A 20243-nucleotide genomic window follows, 5' to 3' on the forward strand; every position below is an offset into this window, starting at 1 on the left:
AATGCAGGGGACACAGGTTCGATTCCTGCCCCAGGAAGATACTACATGCTGCGGGGCAACTATGCCCGTGTGCCACAACCATTGAGCCTGTGCGCCACAACTATTCAGCCCGTGTGCCCCAACTACTGAAGCCCACGTGCCTAGAGCCCGTGCTCTGCAAAGAGAGGCCACCACAATGAGAAGCCTGCAAACCACAATGAAGCCCCCACTCGCTGCAACTAGAGAAAGCCTGTGTGCAGCACTAAAGACCCAACACAGCCAATAAAATAAATTAATTAATTAAAAAAAAAAAGAATGGAGCCAAGAGAGCAACAAGGGTTACTGCACAGCACAGGGAATCATAGCCATTATCTTGTAATAACCTGTAATGGAGTATAATCTGTAAAAATACTAAATGACTATGCTGTACATCTGAAACTAATATTATAAGTCAACTACACCTCGGCTAAAGGGCAGGAGGCAGGAGGACCCATTGATCGCTTGCAACAACTTTGTCTTACTTGTCTTACTGAATATTACTACTGTCTCTACGAACACCATCCTCTGAGAGCTTTCCACACTAACAAGTATCGACACCTGGTCCACTGACCAAAGCAATCACAGAACAGAAGGCAGTAAGACATGAATTCCGGTTTCCTCAGGGTAAGTGCTAGAAACAGGGAACAGTAAGATAAGTTATTCTCAAATCTGTGCTTCTATAATGCTATCTATCAGTCTACTTATTCTGAGAATTATTGATGCATTTGTCTGACTCTATATCACAAAACTGTGCTGTAGGAGGGACCTGGTCTCCCTTGGCTTCAGTTTTCTCACACCATTAATACACGGCACTCAGGGACCCCGACACTCTGAAATGAAGTCTATTTCCTTAAATAAAAGAATAACTACTCACAATCTGACTTTGCTTTGGTTTGCCGCATGAAGGCCTAAACCCACTGATTTTAGGTAGACAGGCAAAGGGATATGTCATCCAACCAAGCTTATTCAACATCAGGAGTAAATACCTACTAGAAATCAACACTCTTCTGGTAGTTCAGATTATAGAGCATGAGTTCAAAAGAGAACATAGGTTAAAACAGTTACAAAATATTGGTTTAAACTCAACATGATAAACATGCAGTTCTGCTGAAGCACGGCAGTCAAGCAACCACAGGCATAAATCTGCCTTTGAGAATAACTGCGTGGGGAGCGGGCTTGTGGTCAGTGACGGAACAACAAACCAACCCATTGCCCCCTGTGAAGTGAGAAGGCACAGCGCCTGCAAAGAAGGGGTGGCCCTGTGCGTGGAGCTGCGTCTGCCCCACCTGTCCTCTCTCTATTTTGCTGCCACAGAACTGATCACAAAGCAGTCAAATGCTTCCACAACAACGCTGTTTTTGTTCATTTCTCCTTGGATTTCCTAGCTTTGTTTTATGTATTTTATATATTTTATTGTTCTTTTTGGCATCTCAATACTTTTTATCTTAAAATCACTTTGGTGTTACCACCTTTTTTTTTTTTAAGTATTTAATCTCCGCTTGTCTCCAGGAGTTCTCCTGCATCTACTGTCACGCTACAGCTTTTGCTCTAAATGTGTCTCTTGGGACTTCCCTGGTAGCACAGTGGTTAAGAACCCACCTGCCAATGCAGGGGACACGGGCTCCAGCCCTGGTCTGGGAAGATCCCACATGCCATGGAACAACTAATCCTGTGCACCACAACTACTGAGCCTGCGTGCTGCAACTACTGAAGCCCGCAAGCTTAGAGCCCATGCTCCACACCAAGAGAGGTCACCGCAATGAGAAGCCACCGCAATGAGAAGCCCGCACACCACTACAAAGAGTAGCCTCCACTCACCACCAGTAGAGAAAGTCCGCGTGCAATAATGAAGACCTAACACAGCCAAAAATAAATTAAAACAAAAAACAAAAGAAAAACCTCTTTTACAAGCACAAGCTTGAAAATCAACAACAAAAAAATGAGTAAATATAATCTGACAACACATTAAAATAACAATCCATTATATCCAAGTGATATTTAATCTTAGGAATCCAAGAATGGCTCAATTAAAAAAACCTTAAAACTTGGAAGGAACTGGAGATTTTTAGCCTGAAAAAGAAAATTTAAGGGGATGGCTATCTTATGAAAGGGGAAGTCAGGTTTTTTTTAAAATTAATTAATTAATTGATATATTTATTGGCTGTGTTCGGTCTTCGTTGCTGTGCATAGGCTTTCTCTGGTTGTGGGGAGCGGGGGCTGCTCTTCATTGCAGTGCGCGGGCTTCTCATTGCAGTGGCTTCTCTTGTTGCGGAGCACGGGCTCTAGGCGTGTGCGCTTCAGTAGTTGCGGCACACGGGCTCAATAGCTGTGGCTCGCAGGCTCTAGAGAGCACAGGCTTAGTAGTTGTGGCACAAGTGCTTAGTTGCTCCATGGCATGTGGGATCTTCCCGGACCAGGGCTTGAACCCGTGTCCCCTGCACTGGCAGGCGGATTCTTAACCACTGTGCTACCAAGGAAGCCTGAAAGTCAATTCTTTTTTGTATTTTTTCATTGTAATAAAATAGATATTCCATAAAATGTGCCATTAAAACAAAACAAAACAAACCTGAAAACAAGACATCACACTGAATAGACATTTCTCCAAAGAAGAAACACAAATGGCCAACGAGCATATGAAAAGTTGCTGAAAATCACTAATCATTAGGGAAATGCAAATCAAAATGACAATAAGATATTACCTCACACCCATCAGAACTGCCACTATCAAAAAACCAAAAAATAACAAGTACTGGACAGGATGTGGAGAAACTGGGAACTTTGTGCACTGTTGGGAATATAAAATGGTGAAGCCACTATGGAAAATAGTATGGAAGTTCCTCAAAAAATTAAACACAGAATTATCACCCATGACCCAGCAATCCCATTTCTGGGTGTGTACCCAAAAGAATTCAGAACAAGATCTCACAGAGATCCTGGCACACCCATGCTCACTCCAGCATTATTCACCACATCCAAGAAGCAGCAACCCAGGTGTCTACTGATGGAGAAATGGGAAAGAAAATGTGGTCCAAACATACACTGGAACTGTATTCAGCTTTAAAAAAGGAGAAATTCGATTACATGCTACATGTATGACTCTTGAGGATATCCTGTTAAGGGAAATTAGCCAGTCACAAAAAGACTGTATAATTCCAATCATATGTGGTATCTAAAGTTGTCAAACTCATAGAATCAGAAAGTAGAGCAGTGGTTATCAAGGACCAGGGGGAGGAAAAATGAGGAGGTGGTGTTCAAGGGTACAGGGTTTCAGTTTTGCAAGATGAAGAAGTTCTGCAGATCTCTTACACAATAATGTGAATATATTTAATACCACTGAACTGTATATTTTTAAATCGTTAAAATGGTAATCTTTACATTGTTTTTTTTTTTTTACTACAATTAAATTTTTAAAAATTTTAAGGGGGGAGGAAGACATGTTAAAGAGGAAAATAAATTTGTCAAAAAAAAAAAGAATGAACAAATATATGTGGTAAAAGTATACAGAACTAAAACACACAAACACAAATGAGTATATGTAAACCAGTGACATGTGAATGAGCTCTTACCATGTTCCCAGCTGTGGTACTGTACTATAGTCATGCAAGATGTTACCACTGGGGGAAGAAATGGGACATTTTCCATGCATGTGACTCTACAATTACCTCAAAATGAAAAGCTTAATTCTGAAACAATTTACCAATAGGGATGTAGATATTATTACAGAGCACATGTGCGTGTGCGTATCATATACACATATACCAAATCTGTCTGTGTTTGCAAAAGGAAGTCCAGAAGGACACAAAAGGAAGTAACGAGGGGTCCCGGAGGGAGGGACAGAAGGCCGGGCTGCAGTGAGGCAGCCAGGGCAGCAACCCCTCACTGCATCCCTTTTTATATTGCTTTAACTGAAGAACCATGTGAACCTTTTCAAAATATATTTCAAGAACTATTTTTAATTAGGAAAAACACAGGAGAAAACCTAGAAAAACGCTGGAACATCCTTTAAAGGAGAAAGCACAATTATTTTGGAATTCCCGACCAATACAAAAATATTTGAAAAATAAAGAATACTTATTAGAAAGACATGCAAAAATATCTTTAACTTCATGCCCACCTGAGAGAATAATCTTTAAAATTGGAACTGGGAGGAGATAGGATTAAGATGGCGGAGTAGGAGGACGTGCGCTCACTCCCTCTTGCAAGAGTACCGGAATTACAACTAACTGCTGAACAATCATCGACAGAAAGACACTGGAACTCACCAAAAAAGACACCCCACATCCAGAGACAAAGGAGAAGCTGCAATGAGATGGTAGGAGGGGCGCAATCGCGTTAAAATCAAATCCCATAAATGCTGGGTGTGTGACTCACAAACTGGAGAACAGTTATACTGCAGAAATCCACTCGCTAAAGTGAGGGTTCTGAGCCCCACGTCAGGCTTCCCAACCTGGGAGTCCAGCAACGGGAGGAGGAATCCCCAGAGAATCAGACTCTGAAAGCCAGCGGGATCTGATTGCAGGACCTCCACAGGACTGGTGGAAAGAGAGACTCCGCTCTTGGAGGGCACACAAAAAAATGTGCTCACCAGGACCCAGGGGGAAGGAGCAGTGACCCCATAGCAGACTGAACCAGACCTACCTGCTGGTGTTGGAGGGTTGCCTGCAGAGGTGGGGGGGCAGCTGTGGCTCACTGAGGAGGCAGGGGCACTGGCAGCAGGGATTTTGGGAAGTGCTTATTGGTGTGAGCCCTCCCTGAGTCTGCCATTAGCCCCACCAAAGAGCCTGTGGGCTCCAGCACTAGCTGGCCTCAGGCCAAACAACCAACAAGGTGTGAACACAGCCCCACCCATTAGCAGACAAGCAGATTAAAGTCTTACTGAGCTCCACCCACCCAGCCCAACCCACCATCAGTCCCTCCCATCAGGAAGCACACAGGAGGCTCCTAGATAGCTTCCTCCACAAGAAGGCAGACAGCACTATCAAGCAGTATCAGCTGTATTTCGTCTTGTGGAACTGAAAACCACAGCCACAGAAAGAGAGAGAAAATGAAAAAGCAGAGGACTCTGTACCAGATGAAGGGACAGGATAAAGCCCCAGAAAAACAACTAAATGAAGAGGAGATAGGCACCCTTACAGAAAAAGAATTCAGAATAATGATAGTGAAGATGATCCAGGACTTTGAAAAAAGACCGGATGCAAAGATCGAAAAGTTTACCAAAGACCTAGAAGAATTAAAGAACAAACAAATAGAGATATGCAACACAATAACTGAAATGAAAAACACACTAGAAGGAACCAACAGCAGATTAACTGAGGCAGAAGGGCGAATAAGTGAGCTGGAAGACAGAATGGTGATCATCACTGATGCAGAAAAGAATAAAGAAAAAAGCATGAAAAGAACTGAAGACAGCCTAAGAGACCTCTGGGACAATGTTAAACGCACCAACATTCGCATTAAAGGGGTCCCAGAAGAAGAAGAGAGAGAGAAAGGACCTGAGAAAATACTGGAAGAGATTATAGTTGAAAACTTCCCTAACATAGAAAAGGAAATAGCTACCCAAGTCCAGGAAGCGCAGAGAGTCCCAGGCAGGATAAATCCAAGGAGACACACGCCAAGACATATAGTAGTCAAATTGACAAAAATTAAAGACAGAGAAATATTATTAAAAGCAACAAGGGAAAAACGACAAATAACATACAAGGGAACTCCCATCAGGTTAACAGCTGATGTCTCAGCAGAAACTCTGCAAGCCAGAAGAGAGTGGCATAATATATTTCAAGTGATCACAGGGAAGAACCTACAACCAAGAATACTCTACCCAGCAAGGATCTCATTCAGATTAGACAGGGAAATCAAAAGCTTTACAGATAAGCAACAGCTAAGAGAATTCAGCACCACCAAACTAGCCCTACAGCAAATGTTAAAGGAACTTCTCTAAGCGGGAAACAGAAGAGAAGAAAAGGACCTACAAAAACAAAAACAAAACAATTAAGAAAATGGTACTAGGAACATACATATCGACAATTACCTTGAATGTAAAAGGACTAAATGCACCAACCAGAAGACACAGACTGGCTGAATGGATACAAAAATAAGACCCATATACATGCTGTCTGCAAGAGACCCACTTCAGACCTAGGGACACATACAGACGGAAAGGGAGGGGATGGAAAAAGATATTCCATGCAAATGAAAACCAAAAGAAAGCTGGAGTAGCAATACTCATATCAGATAAAACAGACTTTAAAATAAAAAATGTTACAAGAGACAAGAAAGGACACTACATAAAGATCAAGGGATCCATCCAAGAAGAGGAGATAACAATTATAAATATATATGCACCCAATATAGGAGTCCCTCAATACATAAGGCAAACGCTAACAACTATGAAAGAGGAAATGCAAGGCAGAAATAGAGACACAGGTGTAGAGAACAAACACATGGACACCAAGTGGGGAAAGCGGGGAGGGTTGGGGGGGGGAGGAATGCATTGGGAGATTGGGATACCAAATTGTACACTCTAAATATATGCTGTTTATTGTCTGTTAACTGTATCTCAATAAAAGTTTTTAAAAAAAAAAATTGGAACTGGGTATGTTATTTAAAACAGAGACAGACAGACACACACACACCCCTAAATAAAGGGGGAAACTTCTACCCAGCATTCAGTTATATTAACAAGATACAAAGATTATAGCTATTACTATACTCTTGAGGAGCTGAAGGTATCAGAACACCCAGTCATCCTGCATAAATGTGGCCTCAAGTCCCAGATGAATTCCATCCTGAGACCCATAAGCGGCGGGGAACGGGTGGTCAAGGCCAGAAGTGAGCACACACAGTTCTGAAAATGGTAGATTCCTACTATTCAGCAATAAAAGGAAACAAACTATTGATATATACAACACAGGTGAATCTCAAAATAATCACGCTAAGTGAAGCCAGACCAAAAGAAAAGTACCTCTATTCACATAAAACGCAAGCTACCCTACACTCCTTGACGAGGACAGCACCCCCGCAGGGCTCACGGGGCTGCTGGGAAGGTCACACCGCGGAGGTGGGAGCTAGGTGACTTCTGAGACGACGAGGGCTCTCTATCTCAGTATGCTGATAGCTCAACAGGTGTGTTACAGCAAAACTGAGAGTGTGCACTTTAAAACAAACTGTACACGGGCATATTCTTACTTACTTCTTAAAAGAGACATTAAAAAAGGAGCCAGGGATCCCCGAATACACGGTCAATTCCAGGGCGAGGGTGGGTGGGAACAGACAGACTCCAGAGCCGTATGTGGCCAGTGACTGTGGAAGCAGAGGCCCACAGAAATCTGGAGCAGATTATTTAACAGATGTTCTGTGATCACTTAGGGAAGAAAAGGGAAGCAGCATGAGTCAATTATGAAGGAGTCACGCTAAACGAACCTCATTTCCTGTTCTGACAGGGTTACCACAACAACAGGAGGGTGACGCCAGAGCTGCGGTGCACTCAAGCCACACGTGTCAAGCACTTCCCACTTCTGAGACTTCACGGGAGGACTGGGGGCAAAACCAGACAGGGATCCTGCTCTTAAGAAGCTGGCGATTTAGCGCAGGAAGGAGACAGCAACAGACAACACACACTGCGCTCCTCACAGCAAAGCACTTCAGAAACCCAAGGAGAAGCTGGGTAGATTCAGTCCTAATAAGGGCATGGAAGAGAGGATTAAAAGAAGATGAGGCCTGGGACTCCCCTGGTGTCACAGTGGCTAAGACTCTGCGCTTCCAATGCAGGGGGCCCAGGTTCGATCCCTGGTCAGGGAACTAGATCCCGCATGCCGCAACTAAAAGTTCAAATGCCACAGCTAAAGATCCCACATGCCGCAAAGAAGACCCGGCACAGCAAGTGAGCTAGAATCAATGAATGGATAGACAGACAGAAAAATACAGACAGACAGACAAAAGATGAAGCCTGCAGAAACCACATCCTGAAGGATGAGCAGGCTTTCAAAAGAGGAGTAAGGGCACAGAGAAGGCGAGAGGCGACACATGGAGAGGAAAACAAGCCGGCCATCTACGGGGTGGCTGCATTCACCCAACCACACGCCTCCTCACTGGTGGTGATTACAGGGTCCAGGGAACGTGCCATCAGAAGCCCCAGAATCCCGAGGCCCCTGCGTCTGCGCCCAAGGGCAGCTGTCTGCAGGGTACACGCAGCGTGTGGCCTGTCGGGCTGGGGGTCACACGCGCCAGTTCCTGGGGGAGGGCGGGGCACAACACTGGCTCTTCCCGAACTGCCGACACCCAGGTCTAAAACACCCAAGATTCTTCCATTTGAACCTGATCTTCCAGATCTTTAAAAAGGTTTACCTGTCTTGCGGGGGGGGGGGGGGGGGGGGGTGATATTTCTTGTTTCTTGGTTTGATTTATATGGCATGTGGTGCTCTGTTTGTATTCCTAACCCAGGCCTGGCAAACAAAACGTGAGGGGCAGGCCTGGGTTTGGGAGGCACAGAATGAAGCTGGGGGTAGGAAAGACAATGATTGACAGCCCTGAGGAGGCTTGCGGGCGATCTGGATGGCTCTGTGCTTCCAGCAGCATGAAGCAGAGAGAACAAGGTTAGGGATGAGAGATGGGAATTTTTAACAGAAGCCACAGAGGGTGGCACTACGAGGAGAGGTAACGAGAAGAAAACAGGTCTGAGGACAGAGCTCAGGAGCAGACACAGGAGGAGGAGCTGGCCAGAGCGTGAGGAAGCAAGCACCTCCAACTCCAGGAGGGAGTGCGGTTTCGGAAGGCAAGGACGGAGAGCTCCAACCAGGACTGCCTGAGAAAGAAGACACCTGGAAGCGGTCCGGAATCTGTAGTCAGCTGATGTGTGGGACCCTGGGTGGCAGCACGTGGAGGGGACGGGGGGACAGGAGTGGAAGCAGCACGGGTGACTACTTTTAAAGAAGGCGAGGAGGAGGAGAATGACCGGCCCATCAAAGGGAACAACCAAAAGGCACAGGCTGTTAGGAAAGCAGTGGGTGGGTCGAAGGCTGGAGGACCAGGTGGGGCGAAAAGAAGGCACCCAGAACACGAGGCTGGTGTGAGAAGGCAGCACACACGTCAGGCGAAGCAGAGGCGCGTGCCAAGCCGCAGAGGCCTGCGGGAACCTGGGCAACGAGAGCGTGGCCTGTGGGGACAGGGGTGAGGCTGGAGCTGGAGGCCTAAGCAGAAACCAGGCCACATTTAAACACCTGCAAGTCTACCCAGGGGAGCCGCCAAAAGATGCTAGGCAGGGAAAGCGTGGTGATGTGTTTATGAAGTTCCCTCAGGGAGCCGTCTGTTGAAGGAACGCAGCGGGGAGGGCAGTGCACCAGGCAGGAGCCCTCTTCACCAACCTGAAACGACGGTGGAGCCACAGCTCTGGAGAAAGTGGCCACAGGCCGCTCAGGAAGGGGTGCCTATTTCACAAACCTCATGTTTCCTAGCTCGGCTGTGTTCAAATGCTCTCCACTCAGTGAGACTAAATTCCTCAAGGGCAGGATATACATCCTAAATCACTATGTCTTCTTTCCAGCAACCGTAACCAAATTCACAGGGGAGAAGCAAACAGTGGAGAAGAGACAAATCTTTCTGACAGAAGAACTTGGAGTAATAGGTGTAGCTCCTCTCCCCTCCAGGAGGTGGAACTTAATCTCCCCTAGCCCCCACACCCTGCAGGCAGGCTGAACGTAGGTACCTGCTTCCGAAGAACAGAATGTGAGAGGGAAGGACAGTGACTTTACAGCGGAGAAGCCTGGCAGATACCACTCCCAGCAGGCGGTCAGTTAGCATCACCGGCGCCGTCCCGTGGGCACTGCGACACCCCCCTGACAGGACGAGGCAAGAAAGGCGGCTCATCTCTGTGATACTTTCCCTGCACCTGTTCCCTGAGGCTAACAGGGAGAAGGACGCCAGGCAAACCCAAGTTGAGGGATATTCTACAAAACACTTGACAAGTAGTCTTTAAGTCATGAAAAGAAAAGTGAGAAAACACTCACAGAGAGACAGGCAGACACAACAACTAAATGCATGTAGTATCCTGGACCGGATCCAGCAACAAAAAAAGGAAATCAGTGGAAAAGCAAATTCCAAATAAAGTCCGGAATTTTATTATATCAATGCTCGTTTCTCAGCCTTGGTAAGTGTATACAGTAATGTAGGGTGTTAACATCAGGGGAAACAAACCGGGGGGGGGGGGGGGTGGCGGGGGGGCTTGGGGCATCCTCTGCATTATCTCTGCAACTTTTCTGTAAACTTAAAACTATTCCAAAATAAAAGTTTATTTGAAAAAGGTCTTCCACTACATGATACCTCCAAAATGGAAGAAATAATTGTAATTAGCATGTAGAAAATATGGAAAAGGAAACATAAACATTTCATAATTAGCTACTTCAAACCCCCATAAAAATAATCATCCCACCTGCCTTTCTCCCTTTGAGCATCCTTAAGAATAGGGAGGATAGGACTTCCTAGGTGGCGCAGTGGTAAAGAATCTGTCTACCAATGCAGGGGACACGGGTTTGAGCCCTACCCTGGGAAGATTCCACATGCCACGGAGCAACTATAAGCCCGTGCGCCACAACTATTGAGCCTGTGCTCTAGAGCCCGTGAGCCACAACTACTGAGCCCATGTGCCACAACTACTGAAGCCCACGCGCCTAGGGCCCATGCTCCACAACAAGAGAAGCCACTACAATGAGGAGCCTGCACACCACAATGAAGAGCAGCCCCCGCTCGCAGCAACTAGAGAAAGCCCGTGTGCAACAACGAAGACCCAACACAGCCAATTAAAAAAAAAAAAAAAAAAAAAATAGCGATGCTATCTGAAGATATTTACTGCAAAACTACCTAAAAGAACAAAACCTGTACTGCCAAACCTAAAGACTGACGCCTTATGGAATATGAACATAACAGGCCACTGTGCAGCCATTAAACTGAGTATGAAGATCTGCACTAATCAAAGGTGAGATTAAAAATAAGCCAACAGACTGCAGCCTAAAAATATTTATCTAGAAGAGGCAATTTACAAAAACAAGCTAGGATGATGGGGCCATGAGTGATTTAAGACATAATGTAAACTGTATTTGTCTGAACTATATCTGTCTATTCTGTTGGGAGAAAAAAAATAACCAATGAGGTGTAGGTACTATAAGGCAGCTTGAAGAAAATAACTTGAGTTTCAAAATCAGTTCCTAAAGTTCTAAATACCTTCGCAGGCTTTTGCTTCTAGCTGTGATGAAAGAGCAGGGACTGATCTAACTCTCTTATCTAAAACTAAAAGACCAGACAGTATGTATGAAACAACAGCTTTCTGCCACCCGACAACAGGCAGCACAGGGCAGCAAGCTGAGTCCTGTGCGCCCCAGCTTACTGCCTGGGGTTTCCGGGTTGCAGTACAGAGAAGGGAATCTCAAATGAAGCCTAGGAGTCTCCCTGAGTTGAGGCAGAATTTGAGATCTGGAGAACCCAAGTCAGTCAGAATCTCTGAGGCAGAGTACAGGAGAGGAGAACCTCAGAGAAGGCTGGGGAGACCTGCAGAGGGGTCCCTCTGAGTGTGCAGCTGAGTAATGATGAGAGCTTGTGCCTGATCAAATTCCAAGGCTGGGGAAGGAGCCACCAGAGAAGAGCAGACGGACGAACCCGTGGGGAACCAGGCTGGGAGAGCCGTCCCTGTCCTGCCACTCCAGTAAAGACCTCACAACAGGTCAAAAACTGAGTCCTCAGAAAGGCTGTGACTCAGTATTGGAGCTTTATCAGCCTTTGACTAAAGGCTATTCTGAAACTACCTAAAAACACTTAAAAGAGAGTTTTGAAGGGATCAAAGTATATAAATACACTCCAAATGTTCATGAAAGTAGAGCACGATATAAAGAGAGAAACGGAAGGTATAAGAAAGACTCAAAATGAACTCCTAGAGATGAAAAAAAATACAATGGTTGAAATTAGCAAGAGATTATACACTGAAGAAAAACCTGGTGACCTAGAAGACACAGCAGTGGAATCTGGCCAAAATGTAATGCAATGGGGGCATCAGGGGAAACAGCACCAGTGAGCTGTGTGACAAGGTCAAGGAGCTTCACATACGTTTAATTAGAGTCTTAACAACACTGCATGTAACAAAATCCAAGGGAAAGTAAATATTTCTAGAAAAGCGTGAAATGCCAAGGAAAAAAGAAACAAGTGCTCTCTCTACACTGGTTTGCAACTTAACAACAGGCACCACTTAGTAGCTGAGACTGTCATTACCACAGAGAGTGAAAACTTATTCTGATGTCCAAGTATTAGCCAAGAGAAGTTGCAGTCAGGTACTTAGGGCATTAAGCTCTGAGATTATAAAAGAATGATTTTTTGATCCCCACTTGGACATAGAGGAAAAATTTGACATATTCTGCACTCTGAGAGACAGAGGAGCCATTTCAAATCTACTATGTTTGCCAGCTAGGACTGACAGCAGCAGTCTTGCCTGGGGAAAAAGCATGTGAAGGGAAAAAAGGCACGCTCCAAATCACTCCACGAAAACTATATCCTTTATTCTTTAAAAAAGCATTACTCCAAAATTTCAGGATTTCTAGTTATTTGGGTATTAGAGTTTAGGAACGAACCTTATTCTTAAGACTTTAATCATTTGAATAGCTTTACTTTTGTGGTACAGTTCCTTTCACTGCTAGTACTTCTTTGATTGTATCTCATAAGATTGACCTTTCCCTGTCATCCTGAACGTTCCTGTTTTTCTTCTAGGTACGTCTGGGTCTGTCCGTGGCCCTGACGGCAGGGCGCTTGGCACGGTCACTGCTTTGCAGCGCTGGTCGTGCCCACACCGGCTCCACTTCCAACTCGGCTACTGCATTCTCACACAATCCAGGGCTGCGGGGCGCAAGGAGCTGCCCACAGGGCTGGCAGGTACTGCCAACTCTGCATACCCTCAACTCCTGATCACACCTCCTCCCTCCTCTCAAGGTCATATTTACTACAGTGTGAAAAGCAACAACAGTGAACCGGGTTGATGCAGCACTTTCATGTCTTGTCTCCCCAGATCAGGACTTTCATTTTTGATGTATATTACATATGAGGCAGATGAGCACTCAGTAATAAAGCACATTCAAAATGTAAAAAACACTTTCACTTTACATCATGATTACTTACAATCACTGACATACTGTGTTGCCCTGTTTCTTACGTGGACATCACTCAAGATGTTTACAGTCTGGCGGTGATAAAAGAAATTTTATGGACAATTCTTATTTAATAATAGCTAGAGCTTACTGAGTGTTTACTATGTGTCACACATCACTTCACGTTAGTATCTGTGGACCTCTCTCAGAAGGTGGTATTTATTTAAAGTGGGTTAAAAAGCACGCAGAGTTTAGGAACAAGCAGTCTGCGAGGAAGGCTTGCAGAAGGAAGGAGCTGCAGGAGCTAAAGCATGGAAGGCTGGCTACAAGTGCAAAGTCGTCCAATACAGCTGGAGTTTAGATCCAGCCAGGGCGAAAAGCAAAAGGTAAGAAAGAGAAAGCTGAGAAATCTGTACTTTATTTTGACAACAGAAAGAATCCTCCAGCCATGAAAGCGACACTATCAGGTATTTCTGGAGAGTGAAGGAGGCTAAAACTAAAAATATTAAGACCAGTGAAAAGCCTAGAGTTGTAATTCTCGAAATATTTATACACCTCACTACTTTGAAGTTACAGTAGTTGTCACATCGGCTGCTTCATCTTGCTATTTAAGGCGTTAATAAAGAAGCACACACATTACAGATGTATTTTCTCAATATTAAAAAAGCAGTACTTCACTGTAACCGATTCCCTTGGTAACCTTACATAATTTATTCTATTCTTTCAAAAACACGATGCTCACCCAGCAGCGATGACCTCCTCAGGAGAGCACGCTGCTCAGAGGCGCTCCTTCATCCCTCTCCAGAAGAGAAGGGGAAACAAGAAGAAGCGCCTGCTGCAGAGCCCCAGCTCCTATTTCATGGACATGAAGCACTCAGGATGTTGTAAGACCGTCGCCATCTTTAGCCACGCGCAAACAGCAGTTCTGTGTGTCGGCTGCTCTACTGTCCTCTGCCAGCCTACAGGAGGAAAAGCAAGGCTTACAGAAGGATGCTCCTTCAGCTGGAAGCAGCACTAAAAGAACCCTGAATCCAGATGAATGGGAAACCATCCCAATAAACATATTTTGGATTTAAAAAAAAAAAAAAAAAAAGCCCACTAACCTGAGTAGGAGCCACAGGTTTCACTGACTGCCTAAAAGATCCATGACACAAAAAAGATTAAGAACTGTTATTACTGGGGCAATTTACAGATTCAGTACAAATGGCAGAGACAGAAAACTACTACACAGAAGTTTGTATTCAAGAGAAAAAAATGTCAGTTAGGATCTTGAAGGAGACGCAATGAATAAATTTAAAACCATTCAAATGTTAAAATCAATTTTATCTATCAGGTGTTCATTCATCACCTACACTGTGTTAAGCGCTATGGATACTACAGTGAAGACAGAAAGCTTCTTACTCTCATAAACTTCATACAACATGGGGGAAATATAGAGAGACCTATACTAGGGGACTTCCCTGGGGGGCCAGCGGTTACGACTCTGCACTTCCATGGCAGGAGGCACAGGTTCGATCCCTAGCTGGGTAACTAAGATGCCACACACCACGCAGCATGGACAAAAAAAAGAAAATAGAAAAAAAATAGGAATAGACATATTCTCAAATCAGTAAAATACTCACAAAAAGAAAAAGAACCACACCTCTGAGGGGAGTGGTAAAGCCTCTGGAATGTACAAGATGACGGACAGTGGAGACAAGAGGAGTTAGCAAGACTGAAAAGGAAAGGTGCTGACTGGCATCTAGTGAGTGAGGTGGGTTAACAGGCCAGATAACACCCTCAAGGTCAAAAATGAGCTGTGCAGACAGGAGAAAAAAATTGCAACATGGGAGGACTTGTATTCAGAGTACATAAAGAACTCCTACAACTTCAAAATAAGAAGACAATCCAATATTTTAAATAGGCAAAATATAAGAACAGACACTTTTCTTTGAAAGTCTTTATCGAATCTGTTACAATATTGCTTCTGTTTTATGTCTTAGTTTTTTGGCCAGGAGGCATGTGGGATCTCAGCTCCCAGACCAGGGATGGAGCCTGCACCCCCTGCACTAGGCAAAGTCTTAACCACTGGACCGCCAGGGAAGTCCCAAGAACTGACACTTTTTGTGTGACAGTACAGATATAAAAAAATGACTGATGAGTCATAAGGGAAATGCAAATTAAAACCACCCACATAACATAACCATGAGAATGGCTAAAATGAAAAAGAATGACCATACCAAGTGTTGAAGATGTAGAAAAGCTAGAACTCTCAAACCCTGCAGGTGGAACTACAAAATGGTACAACCACCATGAAAAGGCTTGGTGGTTTCTGAAAAGTTAACTGCACACTCACCATACAACCCAGAAGTTCCACTTCTAATTATTTACTCAAGAGAAGTGAAAATACATGCCTACGACAAGAGCCGAGATACAGACACAACCTAAGTGTCCACTGACGGATGAATGGATAAAGAAGATGTAGTGTATACGTACGATGGAATACCAGTCAGCCACAGAAAAGAAAGAAATCTTGTCATCTGCCACAACATGGATGGACCTTGAGGGTATCACGCTAAGTGAAATAAGTCAGACAGAGAAAGACTAATTCCACACGACGTCACTTATACATGGAATCTAAAACACAAAACAAGCGCCAGGCTCATAGGTACACAAAACAGACTGTTGGCTGCCAGAGGGGCAGGGGGTGGGCATGGGAGGGAACAGCTGAAGGGGGTCAAGAGGTACAAACTTACAGGCATGAAATAAGCCAGTCACAGGCTGTGATGTACGACACAGGGAAGACGGTCAGTGATACCGTACTGACTCCGTATGGTGCCAGATGGTAACCGCACTTGTGATCATTCTGCAACGTCTGTGAATGCCAAATCACTATGTGGTACACATGAAACTAATAAAATATTGCATGTCAAATATACTTCAACTAACAAAAATAAGGAAGATACACACCCACAGAGACTTGAGCACAAGTGTCTGCAGGGGCTTTACTCACAGCAGGCACAAACGTGGAACCATCCGAACAGCCACCACCAAGGAAGGGGCAAACAATCCGCGCACCACCCATGAAATGGAAGAGCACCAAGCAACACACAGGGAACGACCACCGAGACACGTGACGACAGGGATGAACCTGGGAACCCTGTGCTAAGGGAAGAAGCCAGGCAAAAAAGAGCACAGGCTTCTCCATTCCACTTATCTGAAACGCTAGGTAAGCTGAGGCTGATCTACAGTGGCAGATAGGGCGGTCATGGTTGCCTGCGCTGCGGGGGCACAAGGGTACCGTCCAGGCTTGTGTCATGTCCTGTACCTCCACTGTGCTGGTGGTTACACCAAGTGTACATATTTGCCAAGACTCACTGAACTCTGCACAAAGAAAAGGCGCGTTGTGTTGTACATAAATTATACCTCAAAAGGTGACTTTTAAGAATTGAGCCAAGCTACAACTGGCGGCTGATTTTCTTTCGTGGTCCGTACGCTTGTACTGAAGACAGATTCAAGGCAAATGTTCCAAGCAGGTTTTGAGCGATGGCAGCATCATGAGAATAAACACCCAGGCCTCCACAGTCATTTCTAAGGCTCTGACATAAATATAACATCTCTAGTACGTTCAGGCTTTTTCCCCGTCCTCCCCAGTCCCCTGTCATCATAGTCATTTCATAGCAGAGGCTCAATAATATTTGTGGATAATAAAGTTTCTCTAAAAAGGAGCTATCTCACCATGCATTAGCACCACATACTGTACACGCTGTTAAGCAACTAAAATGCTACCTATCAACTGTGAATGGGTTATTTTTAGAGAAAGCTATTAAGCTGTTCTCTAAGCTACCCATTTCGGTGAATTTTAATTATCTGAACACAAAACTGCAGTACTTTGTTTCACAGATAAAAATTAACTTGTCTTCAGATGCTAAGAAGTCAGACTGATCCAAATTAATGTTCCAAAAATAAGTAGGTAGATAATACAAACGACTGCTTTAAAAGAAAACGTATTCCTTACTTTAGCCTCAGTCTCCCCTAATTTTCTGACCAAGAAAGCCAGTGCAAAGGTTCCTTTAGAGGGTGTGAACCATTAAGTGAGCAAATAAAAGTTAAAGTCATTTTAGCTGTAAAACCATCATAATTTTACATTATTTTAAGACTCAGTGCTCCAATATACTACAGATACTGCAAATTAAAATGTGATGTCATGAACACAGGTGCACCCTCTCTAGGAAAGGTGAGGGGATGGGCTACTCACTTGTGGATCACACCCCACATTTCCTTCCTCCTCAGTTACCCCTCCCGCCTTCACTGGACAGCAATTCTAGGACGGTCCAGGTCGGGCTGGCTCACGGTGAGCTCTGAGAACAGCTGGAAGGAATGAACCAAGACTAAGAGCACTGCATCTCCTCCAGCGCTGCACATTCCAGGTAGCCGTGCAGGCAGCTCCACGCACCTCTGGACCTGAGGCTGAGTGAGACACTCAGAGAGGACCTCAGTAACCAGCATGAGCATCGCTTACTGAGCACTCAGCACAGTGCTGAGAGCTTTAGAAGAACCCTTCTGTACTATCTTCACCGCAACCCTACTTTACAGATGAAGAAACTGAGGCAGAAGGGAGGAGTCAAGTAACTTGTCTCTGATTGCACAACCAGCAGTCAACAGAACTGGGATTCAAACCCAGGCATGCTGACCTCCAAAACCCATGTTCTCAGCCGCCACACCATACAAGGGCCAGTAAGTCCCCCACTGGCCCTGCCCTCTTGCTGGTGATGAACCAAGGTCTGGCTCATAATCCAGCCAGATTCTGACGGATCAACTGAAGAGAAGCTGAGCAGGGCAATGAGGACAAAAATACAAGTCATCACGCTGAGCATGATACAGAAAGCATTCTGCTTCCCAAAGCAGCCTATCTGTTTTCAAGGTTCCTCCTCAGGATGAGCCCAAATCTGTCTCCTGTGAGACAGGGGGCAAATACGTCCTGTGAATGAGGCGTGCGTGAGCAGACCTGAAGGCAGGAGATGTAAAGACAAGCCAAACACGAGGGGAGGGAGGTGAGACGGGGGCCTGAATGGGGACAAGCAGCAGGACGCACGGAAGAGCAGCAGAAATGAGAACCCAGAGGCGTTCAGTGGTGTCGGCCGTGACCATTCAGTGATTTTCTCTAGCTTCTATCATCAGCCCGTGAGTAAGGTCAGAAAAAATAAACAGCTGGGTTCTCATAAAATGAGTGGAGACATCGAGGGAATAGAGGAGAGGTTAGCAGACAGATCCAGACCCAGGCCAGACAGGACCAGGAGACTAAGAAATCAGAAAGGTGAGGGTCTCAAGTGGGGCACAGGGGAGAAACAGCAGGAGGAAAGGGAGCCACTGTCCGAGAAGAGGGTGATCTCTTTCCTAAGGCCACCCTTGCTCACCTCCGACTGCACCCAGCGAGACAGTCAGAGAAAGAGAGGCGCGGATGACCGTCCCCACCATGGAAACTTCAGTTTAGTCAAGAAATGCAAGTTTCTCATGACCTGCCCCCATGTCAGAAATAGCAACACCCACCCAGACATGTGGAGAGAGAGGGACTCTCAAAGACTAAGAAGAATGTTTAAGCTGGAGGCACACAGCATTATTACCTAAACGGAAAAGAGCTGCCTGCTGCCTGCACGAGCAAGCAGGTGGTGAGCTATTATGTAACAGATGCTAAACTAGGTAAAGTAGAAAACTGTAACATACAATTATAACTCTAACATGCCAGTAAGAAAATCTCCAGTCAGAGCTGGAAAACTAATTTTACTTCTTTCCATTAAAAAAGTTTCTGCAGTTGAAGTTGTTTCTTCCTTTCCCCAACCCATCATGACAGAAAAGGAAGAAGACGTGGAGAGGAAGACCCTGAACGACACCTGATAACCATTCATGTGCACGTCACGCGATACATGCGCGCAGCCCTCCCGCGGCGCTGGTGGGGAGGCGCGTCACACACCCTTGGGACAGGCTGGCAGCACAAGCCCAACCCAAACCACACACCTGCACCTGTTTTCATTCAGCAATCCCGCTCCTAGGAATCCACCCCGAAGATACACCTCCAGTGATATGGAAATACAAACGCACAAGGCCATTCACTGCAACATTATTTGTAACTGCAGAATACTAGCAACAACCTAAACACCCACACACTGGAGAGAGGCTGAATAAACTACTGACGTCCCATGATGGAGTACCACGCAGCTGTGAAAAGGAATGAGAACGAGCTCTTACAAACTGACAGCGAGTGGTTCCAAGATACAATGCTAAGTAAAAAAAAGCAAAGTACAAAAGATTTATACTATGCTATCCTTCATATAAGAAAGAAGGGTTATAAGAAAATATAAATGTATCTGCTTATCTGTACAGCAGAAACACAGGAAGGATACACCCAAAATTAAAGAGACTGACTACATACAGGGGTGAGTGGGAAAGGTGAAGGGGAGGATGGGAGCAGGGTCGTAGGGGTGAGAAGGGAGAGACACTTCTCTGATGGTACCTTGTGTACAGCTCTCACTCTGCGCACCACAGTCATGTCACGTATTCAAAAAACTGAAGGAACAAAAGAACCAGGATACGGGAAGAGCCCCAAGGGGTACACCAAGAGGAACACACAGACCTCACCGTGTTCCGAATGAGTAACATGAGCCCACTGAAGGGCACCCTACGTAACTCTGGACAGCAGCAACTTCACTAGACGCCGCCGCGCTGAAGCAGGACAGGGCGGGACAGGAGTCCTGTGAGCTCGTCAGTGACCGTGCTTCTCACAGGAGGCGGGTCAGCAGCTCTGACTCTACCCCGTGCGTGAACAGGAGGGGACTGAGCAAACAAGCGAGCAAAACGGAAGAGAGCGAGGGCCAGGCCGGGGAAAGAAGTAGGAGCAAGAAGAAGGGCTAAGGTAAACCACAAGGTGTCGGATGAGAATCAGAGACGTCAGTATGAACCACAGCGTTTAACACGTACACAGACAAAGACAGAAACACAGATGGGGGGTGGGGCGGGGCGTACACACATCTCTTTCCCCAGCTCTGTCCGCGGAGGAGACCTAGAAGCGACAGCATCCCAGGAGCAAGGAGCACACTCGGCACTACGAAGGTACTCGAACAGGGTGGGGTTTGC

At 45.4% G+C, this 20243-nt stretch overlaps 1 protein-coding gene and 1 pseudogene across 12 annotated transcripts in view; one reads left to right on the forward strand and one right to left on the reverse strand.

Moving 5' to 3' along the window:
* The window catches only part of MAPK1 (mitogen-activated protein kinase 1), a 74296-nt gene that overhangs the window by 31910 nt on the left and 22143 nt on the right, over nucleotides 1-20243 (reverse strand). The window lies entirely within an intron of this gene.
* LOC130858337 (40S ribosomal protein S27-like) lies at nucleotides 6792-14151 on the forward strand (annotated as a pseudogene).

The sequence above is a fragment of the Hippopotamus amphibius genome, chromosome 8 (genome assembly GCF_030028045.1).
Source record: "Hippopotamus amphibius kiboko isolate mHipAmp2 chromosome 8, mHipAmp2.hap2, whole genome shotgun sequence".
In the NCBI taxonomy this organism is placed as follows: domain Eukaryota; kingdom Metazoa; phylum Chordata; class Mammalia; order Artiodactyla; family Hippopotamidae; genus Hippopotamus; species Hippopotamus amphibius.